A 16,242-nucleotide genomic window follows, 5' to 3' on the forward strand; every position below is an offset into this window, starting at 1 on the left:
CACACTTTCTTAAATGCAGACCTGAAGTTGGAGTTTCTAGACACATGAGATTGTTGATCTACTCCAGTATTGGCATAGAGGCTGAGAGCCTTTACCAATTCATGAGTAATTATCATGGCATCTTGTGCTTTTGGCATAGACACTTTTCTTTTAATTTCTTGCTTGATAGCATGCAACTTGAAAGTAGTTTGGGCAAGTGTGCCTAGCTCCACCACAGAATTGACAAAACCATTGAGGTTTGTGTTGTTTCTTACCTACAAGATGAGTAGGCTGCTTGGGTTTGGTGTCACTTGGATCTACTCTTATTCTCCTCATGGCTAGGACTTCTTCTTTATGAATCCTAACTTTTGGTTTAAGCATAGATATAGGAGGAACAAACTTGGTGGGAGTCATCATAGAAGACAAACCATTCTCAACATAACCTAACTCAATCTTATTAGATGAAGATTTTTGAGCACTCAACATGTTATCAAGTTTAGAACTAGAAGTCCTATCAATTTGTTCTCTAGAAACATGCAATTTAGTTTCTAAACTTTTACCTTTTCAACCAAAGACATGTTCTCAATCTTAATAGCATTAATGAGTTCATTAGCATCAAACAGTTTGACCAAAAGATTTTTCTTTTCATGTTCAAGAGTTTCTTTTTCAAACCTAGGTCAACATTCATAGCATCTTTTGCTACAATCTTGCATAGCTTGTTGTAAGTCTCTTGCAAGTTAGCATTCTCAGAGAGTTCCCCATCAGAAGAGTTCTCATCAACAATTTCAGATTCACCAACTACAATAGTAGCAGTGAAAGCTATGAAATTTCATTCTTGATCACTTTTAGACTTGTGACCAAATTCTTCATCATCACTAAGAGTAACATCCATAGCTTTACCCTTTGACCTCAAGTATGTTGGACATTTAGACCTTACATGTCCATGCCCTTGACATCCAAAACATTGTTGGCCTAAAGATGTCACGCCCCATACCCAAAATTATCCAAAGTATGAGAAATATATTCCAAATCATGTGCCTCCACATAATACATGAATATATTACAAAACTCCTACTGGATTATAGAATTAATCATGGCCTCGTTGAACATAGCAAGATTGAGTCACCAACCATTTACAGCATAAGTCTCCAAATTTAACATAGTACTCTAATCATCACCAAAGAAGTAAGCTCAATACTCAAGGTATAGCTAATTGATCTGAAAAACTGTTAGAGGGTGGGATGAGCTAAAACTCAGTAAGTAACATAATTAATGGGGGTGGGGAAATGCAAGTTTTATGATGATAAACAGTTTACAAAACATGTTTTAATTTGAGAAATTTCTAACTAAATACTGCAAGATTCTTTTCAATAATAATATGACAAGAATGATAAATAATGAACAAAAAGTTTCTCAAAATAATACTATGTAACTATATACTATAATCTGTGAGCACTAACAATATAATTCGAAAGCCATAAAATTTAACATAAGATAATTTATCACAAATATACCACATAATCACATAGATCGGTTAGGGGATCCACTTATTCACAACTTGCATGATATTGTCCTCTCTGGTATGCAGTCTCTTGGCCCCATGGGCAGCAGCCTCACCTATACCCTTAAGGTTTTGTCTCTTCCCCCATGGGTAGCAAAGAGAACGCGTCAAATAGGACCTCTTTTGCATGTGGTCTTTTGGCCCCATGGGTAGCAATTTCACCCACACACAATCAAGGAACCTTTTCCCCCCATAGGCAACAGGGAAGAACGCGTCATCCAAAGTGAAAGGGCACTAACTTGAATTTGATTCCGTTGTCACAAAGATTACGGAAACCAGATCGGGTGATCATCAAGAAATCACACATGGCATAGGATTAAAATCACATAAAGCTCACAGGTTACATTTACTTTCAAATACATAGTTTATATCTAGGTAGTTTCAGAAAAACCTTAAACAATCAAAGCTTCCATAAAGTTTGTAAGGTTTTCAACTTCATTCTTTGTCCAAAAATATTTTCTATCAATTTCCCAAATAACAAGCTAGTAACCCATAAAATCCATGAATTCATTGTCAAAGATTAAATCGAAGATGCTCGTATCTTCCACGCTAACAAAATATGGATTTCCCCAAATGCAATACCAAATATGATGCATTTTCATATATAATTATATATAGTAGGGTCACAATACAATATTTTTTAAGAAAACATAGTTCTATAATTAATTTTCCAAAGTGTGTTTGACCCAAAAAAAACATCGTTTATGCAGCATGGTTATTTTCCAAAAATCCCATTAAAAAACTACTTACATTGCAACTCGCAAAAAGCCTAATTCTCTAAACTCCAAAGGAGATTAACTAGAACCTAAACAATATCAAACAAACCTATCACAATAAGCATAAAGCTTGAAATTGTATCTAGCTACAAATTAAGAATTGCCAAATAAGCAATTGATTAGACAATCCTAGTATTTAACCTCATCAATAATGGATTCCACTTCCAAAATTTCTCAACAAATTAATTTATAAGGCATAGACTCCCATTATACTTATGAATCATTTAAGGTATTATCTCTAATATCAAAACCTCAACAATTTATACGTAGTTACCATAAGATTTATGTAATATCAACAAGAGACCCATGACACCAAAATCATTATATTGTACAAGACAAGCAATTTAGAAATTCAACTAACTCCAAATAATCAATAAAAATTATATTCACCATCTATTTCACATTAAAAAACCCAAACCCCCAAATCTTCATTAGTTAGATAGCCACCATTGAAAAAACTATAAACCCACTCATCAAATAATTCCACCAATACAAAACTCATACATATAAACACATGAATATCACTTCCAAAGCTCACAAATCACATGGGTATCATTATCAAAGCTTAGATAAAAATAATCTCAAGCAAAAGTATAAAACCCACCAAAAATATTAGAAATTTTTACCTCAAATAAAATATGTGAATGTATGTTTTTAGACTTCTTAAAATACAATCAGATTAACCTAGTTAATTAGCCAAGTGATTATTTAGTCAAATTATCAGATTTAGGTTAACACAAATATACCATATCATTGTAAAGTGCAGAAAATAAAAAACACAACGATATGATAATCCAAGAAAACCAAACCGATAAAAAACCTGGGGAGGATTTAACTGAGCTATCCTCAAGGTAAAACAAATTCACTATGAAAGAATTGAAGTTTACATAATAGTGACTTAGACCACTAACATCCTATTGCTACTTCGAGTAGGAAACTTACTACCATGACCACGTGACAGCTCCGAATCCATGGACTACTTCTTTCTTGGATTCATCGCAAGTACAAACACTCCCGCTTGTGTATCTTTCAGCTCTTGAAACAGCAACTGAATTGATCACCAAGCTTTCAACATCAATCTTGAGTTTGGAAACCCTAAGTGTGTATGAAGGTAAACACCTCTAAATCTCACAAAAGATTGACACACGCAGCATATAGAGCAACCTCAAAACGTGGCTAGGGTTTTTTCTTTTATACTTAAGGCAAAACATAAAACTCTACACATCAAATAGGCTTGGGCTAAGTTGGAAAATTCTGCAGAAAAACAATCTACATGAGTTTTGATCAATCAAGTCTAATTTTCGATCGATCGAGCTAGGCAGATTTACACGGTAGATCCTGCAGTACACTCGATTCCAACTTTACACTTAAACTTACTTTGAGCAAGTCTAAAACAAGACTAAATGTTTTGACCATGGTTTGCCAACATTACAAATTGAAGTTCTAATACATTTAAACCTAAAGTCTTAGAACCCAACAATGAAGTTGCTTAGAAGTTCCTAAGGATTTTTAGGTGATCTTGTTGGAAAAATGATGGTGGTGATGGTGGTATGGAGTGACACCGGTGGGAGAGTGTGAGGGAGTGAGAAGAGTGTTTGAGAGAAAAAGAAAAAGAGGAAAAGAAAAGAGAAGTGACATGGCCGGCCAAGAGGGAGAGAGTGAGATATTTGTAAGATCTGTGGTAGGGATTAAGTGGGGTAGGTGGGAGCATGTGTGGCCTAAAAAATCTTAATTCCTTTATTTATTTATTATTTTGTGACTAAGACGTTACAAAAGAATTGTTAGAGGATTGAACAACCTTATCTTTAGATTTTTTTGAAGAATTATTTTTGGATTGTTCATTCTTCTTCACATTCTTAGGGTCAACAACATTTCTATTTCTTACCCTTCTATTATTGTTTTTCAAAAAGTTTCAAAAATATTTGACAAGGTTAGCAATCTCTGTAGATGTCATCTCATCATCAAACACACTTTCATCAATACCATCTATAGATTTCAAGGCCATAGATTTGGACTTGTTAGTCTTAGGTAGGTCAAACTCATAAGATTAAAGGGATCCTACAAGTTCATCTACAAAAATAGTGTCCACATCCTTACTCTGAGTTATGACAGTGACTTTGGGTCTAAGGTCTTCAGTCAAGAATCTTAAGATTTTCCTAACTATCTTACGTTCCTCATAAACTTCACCCAAATTAAATGTAGAGCTTACTATGTCATTGAGTTTGGCATAAAACTCATCAAGAGTATCATCTTCTGCCATTCTAATGCTTTCAAACCTAGAAGTCAACTATTGCAATTTATTAATTTTTATAGCTTTTGTTCATGCATGCACAGTTTGTAGGATATTCCAAATAGTGTGTGCTATCTCTATATTAGAAATCCTTTTGAATTATTCGATTGAAACAACATTGAATATTGCATTCATAGCCTTACTATTAAAGCTAGCTACTTCTTTTTTAGCATCAAACCATTGAGCCATAGGAGTGGCAGGTCTTTCCCAACCAGTTTCCACAGACATCCAAACTCTCTCATCCAAAGATTTCAGGAAGGCTTTCATCCTTACCTTCCAGTAGGCATAGTTATTCTCATCAAAGTGGGGAGGGATCACTAGTGAGTGACCACGTTCCATGACAGTTGGGGTCAAGGATCAACTTTAGGTAAAACTACCTAATCAATAGCTAACTTACTTTGATACCACTTGTTTGTTTATTTAGACCCTTGAACACTCAATTTTTTTAACCTAATTAATTAATAAAGTTGTTACTTAGGTTTATTATGCAGATCTAGCTTAAACACAACCAATCATATCACTAAAAGCGGAAAAGTAAAGAAGACAAGGGATGTGATGACCCAAGAAAACCAACGAAATTGTCCAGTTTTAAGGTAAAAAACCTGGGGAGGATTTAACCTAAACAATCCACGAGGCAACAAATTCACTAAATAGAATGGAAATGTTTACAATAGATTTTTCCCTAAATCTAATGCTACCTCCTATAGTATTTACTCACATGACCACACGCAACTCTGAATGTACAGACTCTTCTATCTAAATTTGTTGAACACAAACATCCCCGTTTGTGACTTTGAGATCACACTCAAAACTTTAGTTCATCAATAGCAGTTGATCTTGTTTGCAGCAACTTATCTCCACTGATTCATGTAATGTCAATCAAATCTCTGGTAGATGCTTGTTGAGTTAGAAGGTTACAGAACCTCTTAGATCTCACAGGAGTAAATCACAGGACTTCACAAGCCTTCTGAAACGTGAATTAGGGTTTTCCTTTTGTACCTAGTAGTGTTGGACTCAAACCCAAAACATTTCGCAGCCTTATTTAAAATCTATAGAAAACGAGTTTCGATTAGTCGAACCTTTCTCTCGATCAGTTGAGCCTTGCAGTTTTTGAATTCTTCTTTCTGCAACTTGACTATTTTTAAATCTTGACTTGAATCCACTTGATCAATGTCTAAAACTGTTCTAAGACTTAAGAATTAAATATCTTATACTAGACATGTTTTTGTACTTGGTTTGCCAACATACATAAAATTAGATCCTAAACATTTATTCTTAAACATTTAGAACCTAACAATGCACATACATGTGCATCTGTTACCTGTTTGTGTGGGGTTCTACCCAGTAGGAGGGAGGTGATGGTGTAGGGAAGTTTTTATAACTCAACTTCAAAGATTGCAGCTCCAATATTTATTATTTCTTAATTATGTCTCAATTATAACTTCAAAAGAGATAAAATTGTTTGGCACTTCGATATATAAGGCACAACTTCAACATGTAATTCAATTATGTCCTTCACCTGCTCAATACGTTCCTGAATAATATTACTAATTTCATCCGCTAGAATGGTTATCATGAGTATTTCTTAATTTTTTTTTTTTTGGAAAAAAAAAAATAATGCTTACAATAGACAGTAGAAGGACTAATCGATTATTTCTGTCAGCGTACGTCCTAACAACTTTAGGAGAAAAAGAGGCATTCACCTCTGTTTGGCATATTTTCAGGTGGAGGTACACCATTCTCATTTAATTGAGGAAATATTTGATGTCATCAGCTAAAAAAAAAGTGTTGAGTTATAGATTGACCCCGGTTAATCTATATATATATATATATATATATAAAACCGAAGCCGTAGAAGCTCCCACAAGTGCAGCACAGTCCAAAACCAAATCAAAACAGTAAACGTAAGCACAGACCCAAACCAAAAGTTTCTCCAAAAAAAAAAAAAAAAAACCCCAAAATAAACCCATCTCCCTCTTCGTCATCTTCCTCCTTATTCCATCCACCCAGAAACTCCATTAAAACACCTCTGAAATTCCAACGACCCAAAAACTCTATTAAAACACCTTTGAAATTCCAACCACCCAAAAACGCCCACTAACAGCAAAACCCATGGCAATCCATGGCTACCCACGACCCCATGGCTACCCACGGCCACCCACAACCCCACGCCGGTCTGAAGCCACCCACGTCAATCTGAAGCCACCCATGCCAATCTGGAGCCACCCTCGCCGATCTGAAGCCCACCCACCTAAAGTCGATTTGAATCCCACCCACCCAAAGCCGATCTTCAGAAGAGAGAGGCTTCACCATGAGTCATGAGCGGAAGAGAGTAGAGAGTGTGAGAGAAAGAGATGAGAAAAAAAAAAAGAAAAAAAAAAAGAGAGAGGCTTCACCGTGAGCCGTGAGCCGTGAGAGGAAGAGAGTAGAGAGGGTGAGAGAAAGAGATGAGAAAAAAGAAGAAAATAGAAGAGAGAGGTCAGAGGAGTCTAAAGTGAGAGGAAGAGAGAAGGTAGAGAGAACGCAGAACAGAGTGAAAGAGAAATAGTGAGAGGGAGATGACATTTATGACACCATCACATGCCTTATTATTCACAAAACTGCCATTACAACATTTTATAAAAATATTTCTTTTAAATAAATAATCAGATAATCATTTTTAAATATTTTAGCTTAATAATAACAGTAAATAACCATATTATTATTGTCTAAAGTCTAATTGAAATGCACAAAAAAAAAAATTTGCATAGATAGGTGATAGCTTAAACACTTCATTCGTTGTTTTTTTTTTTTTTTTTTTTTTTTTTTTTTTAATTATTTATGTAATAGCTTAAATTCTTCATTCATTATTGGAATTTTTTTCATAATCAATAGTTTTCCCATGTATCGCACGGGTTAGCGACTAGTTAATTAAATTACCAAAGTTGATTAATTATTCAAATTACATGCAAATATCGTGGAGGCACAATCAAATTATCAAACTAAATTAGATGTAGTGAAAATTAAATTTCACATGGCAATTTGATCATGATTGGGAAAATCTTTGCAGACAAAAACCCTTCCGATAACTTTTAGGTCACCACTTTCGAATAATCAACTAATCAAGAAACAAGAAGTTACAAGTATAAGGAATCTTACCCAACTTGCCTATTTCAAAATACCAACAGACAGTTGAACCTACTGACCTATACCAGTATTAGCTCCAATAACCAATTTGACTTATTCTTGTAGAGACTTTTCATTTCGTGAATCCCAATACGTGACTAACAACATAGTAACTTGATTTTTGTTGTTTGATGTAGAGTTCTTCAATCCACATTTGTAGATTTGGAAGCAGCTTTGTACATAACCCTAACGCGCACAAGAAGTCGCAGCAACTCCTGTAAAGTGTGTATCTCAATATGAGTCTTTCTAGGTTTCTATATATCAATGATGACGGAAGTAAAATACATCTTTTATTTGCTCTTGAAACCCAGTGCATGAAACCCTTGAAAAGCCTTGTCATCATAGGCTGTAAACAGGTTTGGAATTTCAAAATCCGCGCATGAATCCTAATAGTTTGAGATGTATCGAGATATCTATCAAGGTTCATTTAATTTCAATAGATTGAGATATGTGTCGAGATCTTCTGTTCTAGGTTTTCTTGCATTGTTTTTTTTTTTTAGTATTCTTCTTGTCTTTAATAATACCACTTGTAAAAGTACTTCATGATATTCCTGAACACACTAGAACTAAGATCAAATTACAAGTAAAATGTGTTTGTCAAATGATATGCTAGTTACATAAAAATATGACCCTAACAAAAAGGATGTATAATAAATTTCTGATTTTTGTGCTTGGTTCATTAGGTGGGTATCACAGCAGTCAGAATTCTAGTGACTAGAATTCAACAAAGGAACAAGTTGACTTAAGATTGCATATTAGCTTCTTTGATGATTTCTCTTGATTTAGCTTGGTGCTCTCTATCAAACGGCGGTCTAAATTATTCAGGTGTTTTGGATGACACATGCTCTGTGTGAGGCTTGTGAGCAACCACTTTTACATTTACCTTTCCTAAACTATGAGGATATAAACTTTACCCCCTTAAATTATATCCATTTTACATTTATCGTCTTAGACTATGAGAATCCACACTTACATCCCTAAACTATTACCCATGGGATAGAGTGCAAAGTATTACATAAATAATAGTTTAGGGGGATAAGTGTGCACTCTTATAGTTTAGTGGGAAAGTGTTACGCGGGTAATAGTGTAGGGGAGCAAGTATAAATTGAAGTATAATTTAGATGGGGTAAAGTGTAATTTTCCTAAATATTCTTTGGTATCTTACTATCGTATATCAAATTTTTTCCAAATATATGAGTACCCATCTATCAAAATGAATATCTTCCTCTGTAAGATGTTTTGCAGCCACCTGGGCATCATGTTCAAATTGCTGTCGTATAGTACTGGATTTTGGTTATAGAGTGATGTAGCCTTCTTCATACACCTAAATATCATTTTTTTTTTTTCTTTGTGCAGAAAATTTGGTTGGGAATCAATATTTGGAGAGAGTCATTTAAGTGAACTATTGAGAGGGGAAGTCTTTCTGGCCTTGGCTACTTTGACCATGATAAAACTCACAAAGAAGCAATCTAGCGCTTTCAGTGCGTTACTGAATGATAGAATACTCCTCCCCTGTCAGTTGACATTAGAAAAGTAATAGTTTTACCTGTATATCTGAATCACTTCCGCATTCCTAGGGGCGTTTTTAAGGTTGATATACAGATGTGCTATATGCTTTGCATGTTGCTTACATTGCTGTAATTCTGAACACTAGCACCTTAAATAGGAAAGGGTTTGAGTCCCTACTGAATCTCTATAGATAAGCAGAAATAATGCAAGAGAAGGAACCATCTTTATGTAAGAATTAGTAATATTTGAACTAATATCCCGTGTCTCTTTTGTGGTTGAATGCTACTTAGATTTAATGCCATTCCTTTGATCCTTATACAGGTTGTATTGCATAATGTCCAGACCCAAATATAGTTCTCAAGTTCCTAAATTTTATGTTGTCTAATTAGGTATTGGCATTGCATATCAAATTATGGTTTCTAACAGCCTCATCTTCCTTGCCTATCTAAACGTTTCCTTTTCTCAATATATCCTTTTAGGTTCGAGATCAAGATCTTATTTATGTTGCTTTCCAAAATAAGCTCTAGGGCCTTGGAAATGTTAGAAGGTATGCATTTCATTGTGAACATCTTCATTATGAGTTTTACTTTTGACTATTACTATCATATTAGTAATAAGAAAATAATTTGGAGCGTCTTCAGATATGGATATAGTCAAGAAACTATTATGATTGGGTGTTAGGAAGAAACTATTAACTTTGAATGTCATCTATCAATGATGAAAGTTTCTTCTTGAATTTTTCAATTGTGGAGGCTTAATTTCCTTTTTTGGTGATGAATGCAGGAGAATTGGGGTACGATCTTTAGCAAATATAGTGTGATTCTACTCCATCATTCCATTACCAACATTCTCATTCTAGTAAGCAATGTTACATGTGATGCATATGTGGTTTGCTATGATTCATTGGTTGAGTGTTTCAGTAGAAACTCCATGCAACTTGATTTGTCACAACTGTTATGTACTGATAAATAAAGTTAGGCCTCATAAATAGTACTTTAGATACATAGCAGTTGGCCTCATAAATAGTACTTTAGATACATAGCAGTTGGACATATCGAGCTTAGGGGACAGCCACCTTGTTGCGTACCGTCCACCTATACACTTGATCAGTATGGCATGGACCAAATTTGCTGTCAGTTTTTTGAGAAAATTGTTTTATAATAACTTTACAGGGTGATTCCAACATAGCAAGCAAACTAAGATGATTTTTTGTGAATATTTCACTACTCAAGGGCATGTTCCTTAATAATGGAATGACCAATTCACAAGTTGGATTGTATTAGTATAATAAAATTCATCATAGGCAACGAAATCACCCTCAAATTATTACTTATGTTATGCCCAAGAAACTTATATTTTGGAATTGGCTTTGTTCAGTCCATTGATTTTTGATAGCTTTTGCACATTTAGCATGACAAGTGAATTAGGCTGTTGAATTTTGACAGTAGTCCTCAATTGAACAATGAAATTGAGTACTTACTGCCAAACCAATGTTTGTGTGAATATTTGAACACATTTATATAAGATCATGAATCTCTTTCACTTAATATAAAGCAATCATAGCATGGCAGATTAAAATATTTGGCAAAGCTATCCATTTGTGATCCTAAGAACAGATTGCTCACTCCTTGAATTTTGTCAGTGATAGCCTTCACTATTATTTCAAAACCATAATGTGATAACTATGTTAAGACCGATACATACATTACTGGTTCCTTGATTCCTTCTCAATATTGATACCAAAGCAACATTATTTCTGCATTACTACTTTCTGTATCATGTCAACTAACACACACATACATGCAGAAGGACACAGAAAGATAGCTAAAGTTCAAATGGAAAACAATAGAGTTCAAAAAAACCCCCTACTTCTGCTTATCTTGGACACGCCCCTTCTCTTTCTTGCGCTCAGTTCTTAGCCTAGCTCGATTAGATCTCCCTCTCCTTTGCTTCTCCAAATCAGCATTAAAATTTTCAATGAAGCGTTCAGCCTTGGCGTCAACATCAGAGCTGAAATATAACTTTGTAATTGGTGAATCACCACTCGAACTACTATTACTTCTCAGAATAGCCACGTCTCCCAGCATCTTCCACTTCCACTGAGAAATTTTGAAAGGTGGTATTGGTGGTGGTAGATTAAACGGTGATGAGTTGCTAGTGCTACTTGAGCTCATTTTCTCATACTCACTACTGAAACTGCTGCTATTAACCGGCGACACAGGTTTCTGGGCAGTAGCTTGTTGTGGCGATGGTGAAGATATTGGACTACCTAAGCTCACGTTGTAAAACCTTCTATTGGATCTGTTTGCCTTATTGGGCAACGGAGGTTTTAGAGTCGATGGCGTTTGAGGGTTTCGAATGGTATCCAAATTTTTGACTCTTTTTTGTATTTTCTTCTTTTTCTCTTTGTTGCCATCACTTTCTTGGTTTCTTTGTTGGATCACTGGCAGCTGAGGAGGTGGTGATGAGTGTGGAAGTTGAAGATTCCTGACTCGTGAAATCATTCTTCTAGGCTTCTTTATTGTAGGTTTATATATGAGCTGCAAGTTATCTTCTTCTCTTTCTTCTTGAAGCCGATATAAGATCGGAACCCAATCATTGCTAGCCTGGAGTTCATTATAGCATGACTTTGTGTTTTCATTATTATTGTCGTCGTCTCCGCTGAGGGAAGCACAGTACACGAGAAAAACAGTAACCACTGCAATGAAGATTTCCATGCGTTTCTTCAGGAAAAGTGTCCAAAACATTTGTGAGATGTAAGAGAAAATCCAAGGGATTCCTATGCAGGCCAAGAACATGGCTACGACTAACAAAGATAGATAAATAGAAGCTTTGTGGCTGGGAGGCGACGAGTGGCTGTGACGGTGGACGGTGGTTTGCTGAAACGGCGGGGCCATGTGGTGTGAACTTTTTGGAATTCTTAGTGGGTAAGTACTGGGTTTATTGCACAAGAAATGTTAAGCATATAACGCAAAAAAGTTTTAAGGGATAGATTGTAGGATGGATTGTCCTCGATTTCTATTAGTGTATAAAAAAGTGTAATTTTAATAATGAGTTCAAGTTATAATTGAGAACCGCTTTTATTATAAAGATGTTGTGACAGTCATTGTGCTCCTCCCTCTCAAGCAATAGAAAGGCGCCGGGTTTTCACCAAAAAAAAAAACATAATTAAAGGCTGCGCGTAGAAAAAAATTCATAGGTTATGGTTCATAATTAGCCACGTTGACAATTTCTTCCTGGATTGTAGAAGAATGTTTTTTTCTCGTTTTGTTTTGTTTTGAATTTGGACGGTGGACTGGATTTTTTTTTTTTTCTTTTTTTACCTCTCACTTTTGTTAGTAGGTCCAGCTGCATGGAGTAATTCTTGCAGACCCAGTCCTCATATGTTTTGGCAATAACACTCTCTCCTCTCATATAAGGGCTTATGAGGACTGAGACCCAATCCTCATATCAGAGGAGGAAGTATTATTCCCGAAACTCTTAAATTTTTTCTAGCTGTATGGGCTGTAGTGAGAGATGGTGCCAGGCCCGCGTACAGCTTTACCCATGTACGACAGGTTTTTTTTTTTTTTCAATAAAACATGAGTGTTTCAGTGTTACTCAGCGTCCCAGCACAAAAAGTTATTTCAACTGGCGTCTTTTTTTTTTTTTTTTTTAAGGAAAAATTAATAAATATAATATTTATCTCAAACTTTTTTTTTTCTTGATAAGAATGTTATCTCAAACTGATCTCACGGGCATGCACTTTTTACAAGTCAACCTTAAGGTATGTTTGGTTAGGGTGAAAGTAGGGATGATGGAAAATAGGGAGAGGAAAATAAGGTGGAAAATGTTGTTTTTCATTATTTGGTTGATGAAACAAAATAGGAGAGACAGAAAATAGGGGAAAAAGTTTTCCCTCCTGAGCCCACTTTTTTTATCCTCCCAAATTGAGAGGAAAATGAGAAGGAAAAAGTGAAGAGAAATGCATTTTACAAAAATATACTCATTTTATTACATTCACCTACCCCTCTCACTTTCCCACTATTATATAATAAGGACATAATAGTCAATTTATATAAACTACATTTTCCATCCTCTCATTTTTTTCTCTAACCAAACAAAAAAGTTTTCCACCCTCCCACTTTTCCACCCCCAACCAAACACACATGAGGAAAAACCAAATCTTTTTTATCTTCCCACTAATTTTCTATCCTCACACTTTTCCACTCCTCTAACCAAACGGACTCTAAAGTCCTTAACATGGAAGAAAAAAGACAATTTCCACCAAATTCGAAAATTTTGCTAAAAATGTATTTGATCAAAAAAGTCATTTGCGTTGAGTGTGTAATACAAAAAGTATATATAAAACGATATCGTGCACTGATTTGTTTTTTGTTATATTGGGTAGACTAGTCTGTTAGTTTATGATTTCATGGAAAATGTTTTTTTTTCCTATGATTATTATTATTTTTATTTTATTGGTTTGTGATTTTCACCAGGCTTCTTGATAATAAAATACAAAAATGCATCAAAATAAGTGGAACACAACACATCACCCTGTTTGGTTTCGGAGAAAGTCACTGAAAACAAAAAAAATAAAATAAAAGTTTAAGGCCTGTTTGGCAAGCAAGTTCTAATCCACATTATCACATTTTAAACAACATTACACATATTTTTACAAACTTTTTCATTCACATGTATATCAAAAATATCCAAACAATATTACTCAAACTCTTCTACCAAATGGGCCTAAATATTTATAGTTACTCTCTTTTTTTGTTTATTTATTTGATAAATGATAATCAACTTGTACAAGTTGCTCTGTCTTTTCTCATAATTTCATAAGGGAAATCAGGTTCATTTGCTAATAATTCTGTCTTTGCTGCATCCACTTCTTCCAACTATAGGAGCTGGAAATTTCACTTGAGCAGGATCCTTCCTCCAAGTCTTCATGTGATTTAATAAGCTTGTAACTGTTAACTGAAAATCTGCCTTTTGGATTTGTCTGGGCAAGGAGTTGAGCTTAATGGGTTGTTCTGTATGCATGACAGTAGTTTCAAAAGGCAGAAACTGAGCTTCAATGGAGTCCTCTATTCCACTTCAGGTTCAAGGGATAAATCTTTGGTAAAATGACTTTGTGGGTTATTGGAGTAGGAAGCCATTTGTAAGTCTTTCCAAATCTTGATCAGAGTCCCATCCTCCAATCTCCATAGGCTGCCCATTTCAATCACCTTCTTAGCTTCCATGACACTTCTCCATGTAGGTGATGGAGACGATTCCACTTGTGCATCTAGGAAAGTACTTGGATAGTACACTTTTAGTATTGCTAGCTAGTAGCTAGCATTGAAAATGAACAAGTACATAATAATCCCACTAATTAGGCAGAACTAGAAACAAATATGTAACAGACAAGTATTTGTCATGGGCATTAATCCTTTTGTTTAAACTGTACTTATGTGGATGGAGGAGTGGAGAAGAACATGGCAGTTACTTAGTTTCAAGCAGTGGATGCAAGGCGGTGCTTTTCTTGCTGGGACGAACCTGCTCTTAAGGTATGCATAACTGAGAATTTCCCTTTACCCTTAAATAAATCACTTTTTCACTTATTAGAGCCTTGAATCAATTCACCTTAAGTGACATTTAATTGCACTCCCCTTTTTATTTTAAAGCAGTGACTTTTACATGCTTATTTGAAACAACAGGTAAGATAGAACTGTTAATCATGTAAACAGATAAAAAAGACATTACCAGAGATTTGTTTTTGTAAATAACAGAATATACCTGTATTTTTGTTTTGTTTAGTCATTGTTAATGAATATCAGGCGTAAGTGGCCGCAAATATCTGATTAGAGTTAAATAATACTATATGTGGTTTAAATTACCTTGAAACTTCATTTGTTCTCTTTAATTTACTGCTCAGGCATTGCTTATACATTCTTTACATGCCACCTTCAAGATCACAATAGACGTGCCATCAGAGTTGACAGTATTTTCTAATATGCCAATTACAAATGAAAAGCCCAATAAAAATATTTAGACTGTTTAATTTATTTTGAGGAATCTCCAATTATGTCCGAATTATTTGGTGGCTGTTGTTGTTGGTGTATTTGATCATATTGAAGAAACCACAGCTGATGGTATGCATTTAAGGCAGACGCTCCCAGGGACGGTACCAGGATTCATACCTGGGGGGCCAAAGCTTAAAACCAAAAAAAAAATTATGAAAATAAAAACTAACATTTATTTTATATTCAACAAAATACTACCTACAAAATAAGTATTTCTTAAACATTTCATATTATAAAACACATCAACAAGTATAACATACAAAATAAGTGTTTCTTATTTTGTGTGCAATTTTTGTTTAGTCCATATTTTTTTATTTTATTTTGGTTTTGTAGTTAAAGGGGCATAAATTTTATTTATTTATTTATTTTCTTGTAGGTCAATATCTAAATATTTTAGAGGAGGAGAGACAAATATATATATATATATATATATATATAAAAGGGCAAATCTTAATTTTTTTTATACTAGTTTTTTTTTTTTTTTTTAATTGTGTGTGGGTGGGGGGGAGGGAGGGGGGCAATGGCCCCCCTCTTGCATAGTGTAGGTCCGTCCCTGGACGCTCCTTCATTTACTTTCTTTCTCTTTTTCCTTTTCGGGTTTATGCAGATTATTGCAATGTAAATCCAGGGATCAACTGATCAAGGTTCATGCTTATTGTCCTGTTGGAAAGTGTGATAAAGGGAAATTTGGTTGAAATGTTGCTGTTAAGGCGCTTGACATATCTACTACGTAATTTCCACGTTCTTTTTTCTTCGTCATGGGGAGTTTAAATTTCATGTTCCTTAATCCTGTCAATACATGGATCAATAAATTTAAATTTATCCTCCATGACATGATTTTATACCCAAGAAAGAAATGAGGGACACTAAGCCAGAATATATATTAGTGCACCTAAAGTGAATACCTGAAAC

The 16,242-nt window shown here is 34.8% G+C and overlaps 1 pseudogene; it reads left to right on the plus strand.

The window, feature by feature from the left end:
* Positions 1 to 16,242, plus strand: part of LOC115989903 — a 61,068-nt pseudogene that overhangs the window by 28,994 nt on the left and 15,832 nt on the right.

This window comes from Quercus lobata, chromosome 5, assembly GCF_001633185.2.
Source record: "Quercus lobata isolate SW786 chromosome 5, ValleyOak3.0 Primary Assembly, whole genome shotgun sequence".
In the NCBI taxonomy this organism is placed as follows: Eukaryota; Viridiplantae; Streptophyta; class Magnoliopsida; order Fagales; family Fagaceae; genus Quercus; species Quercus lobata.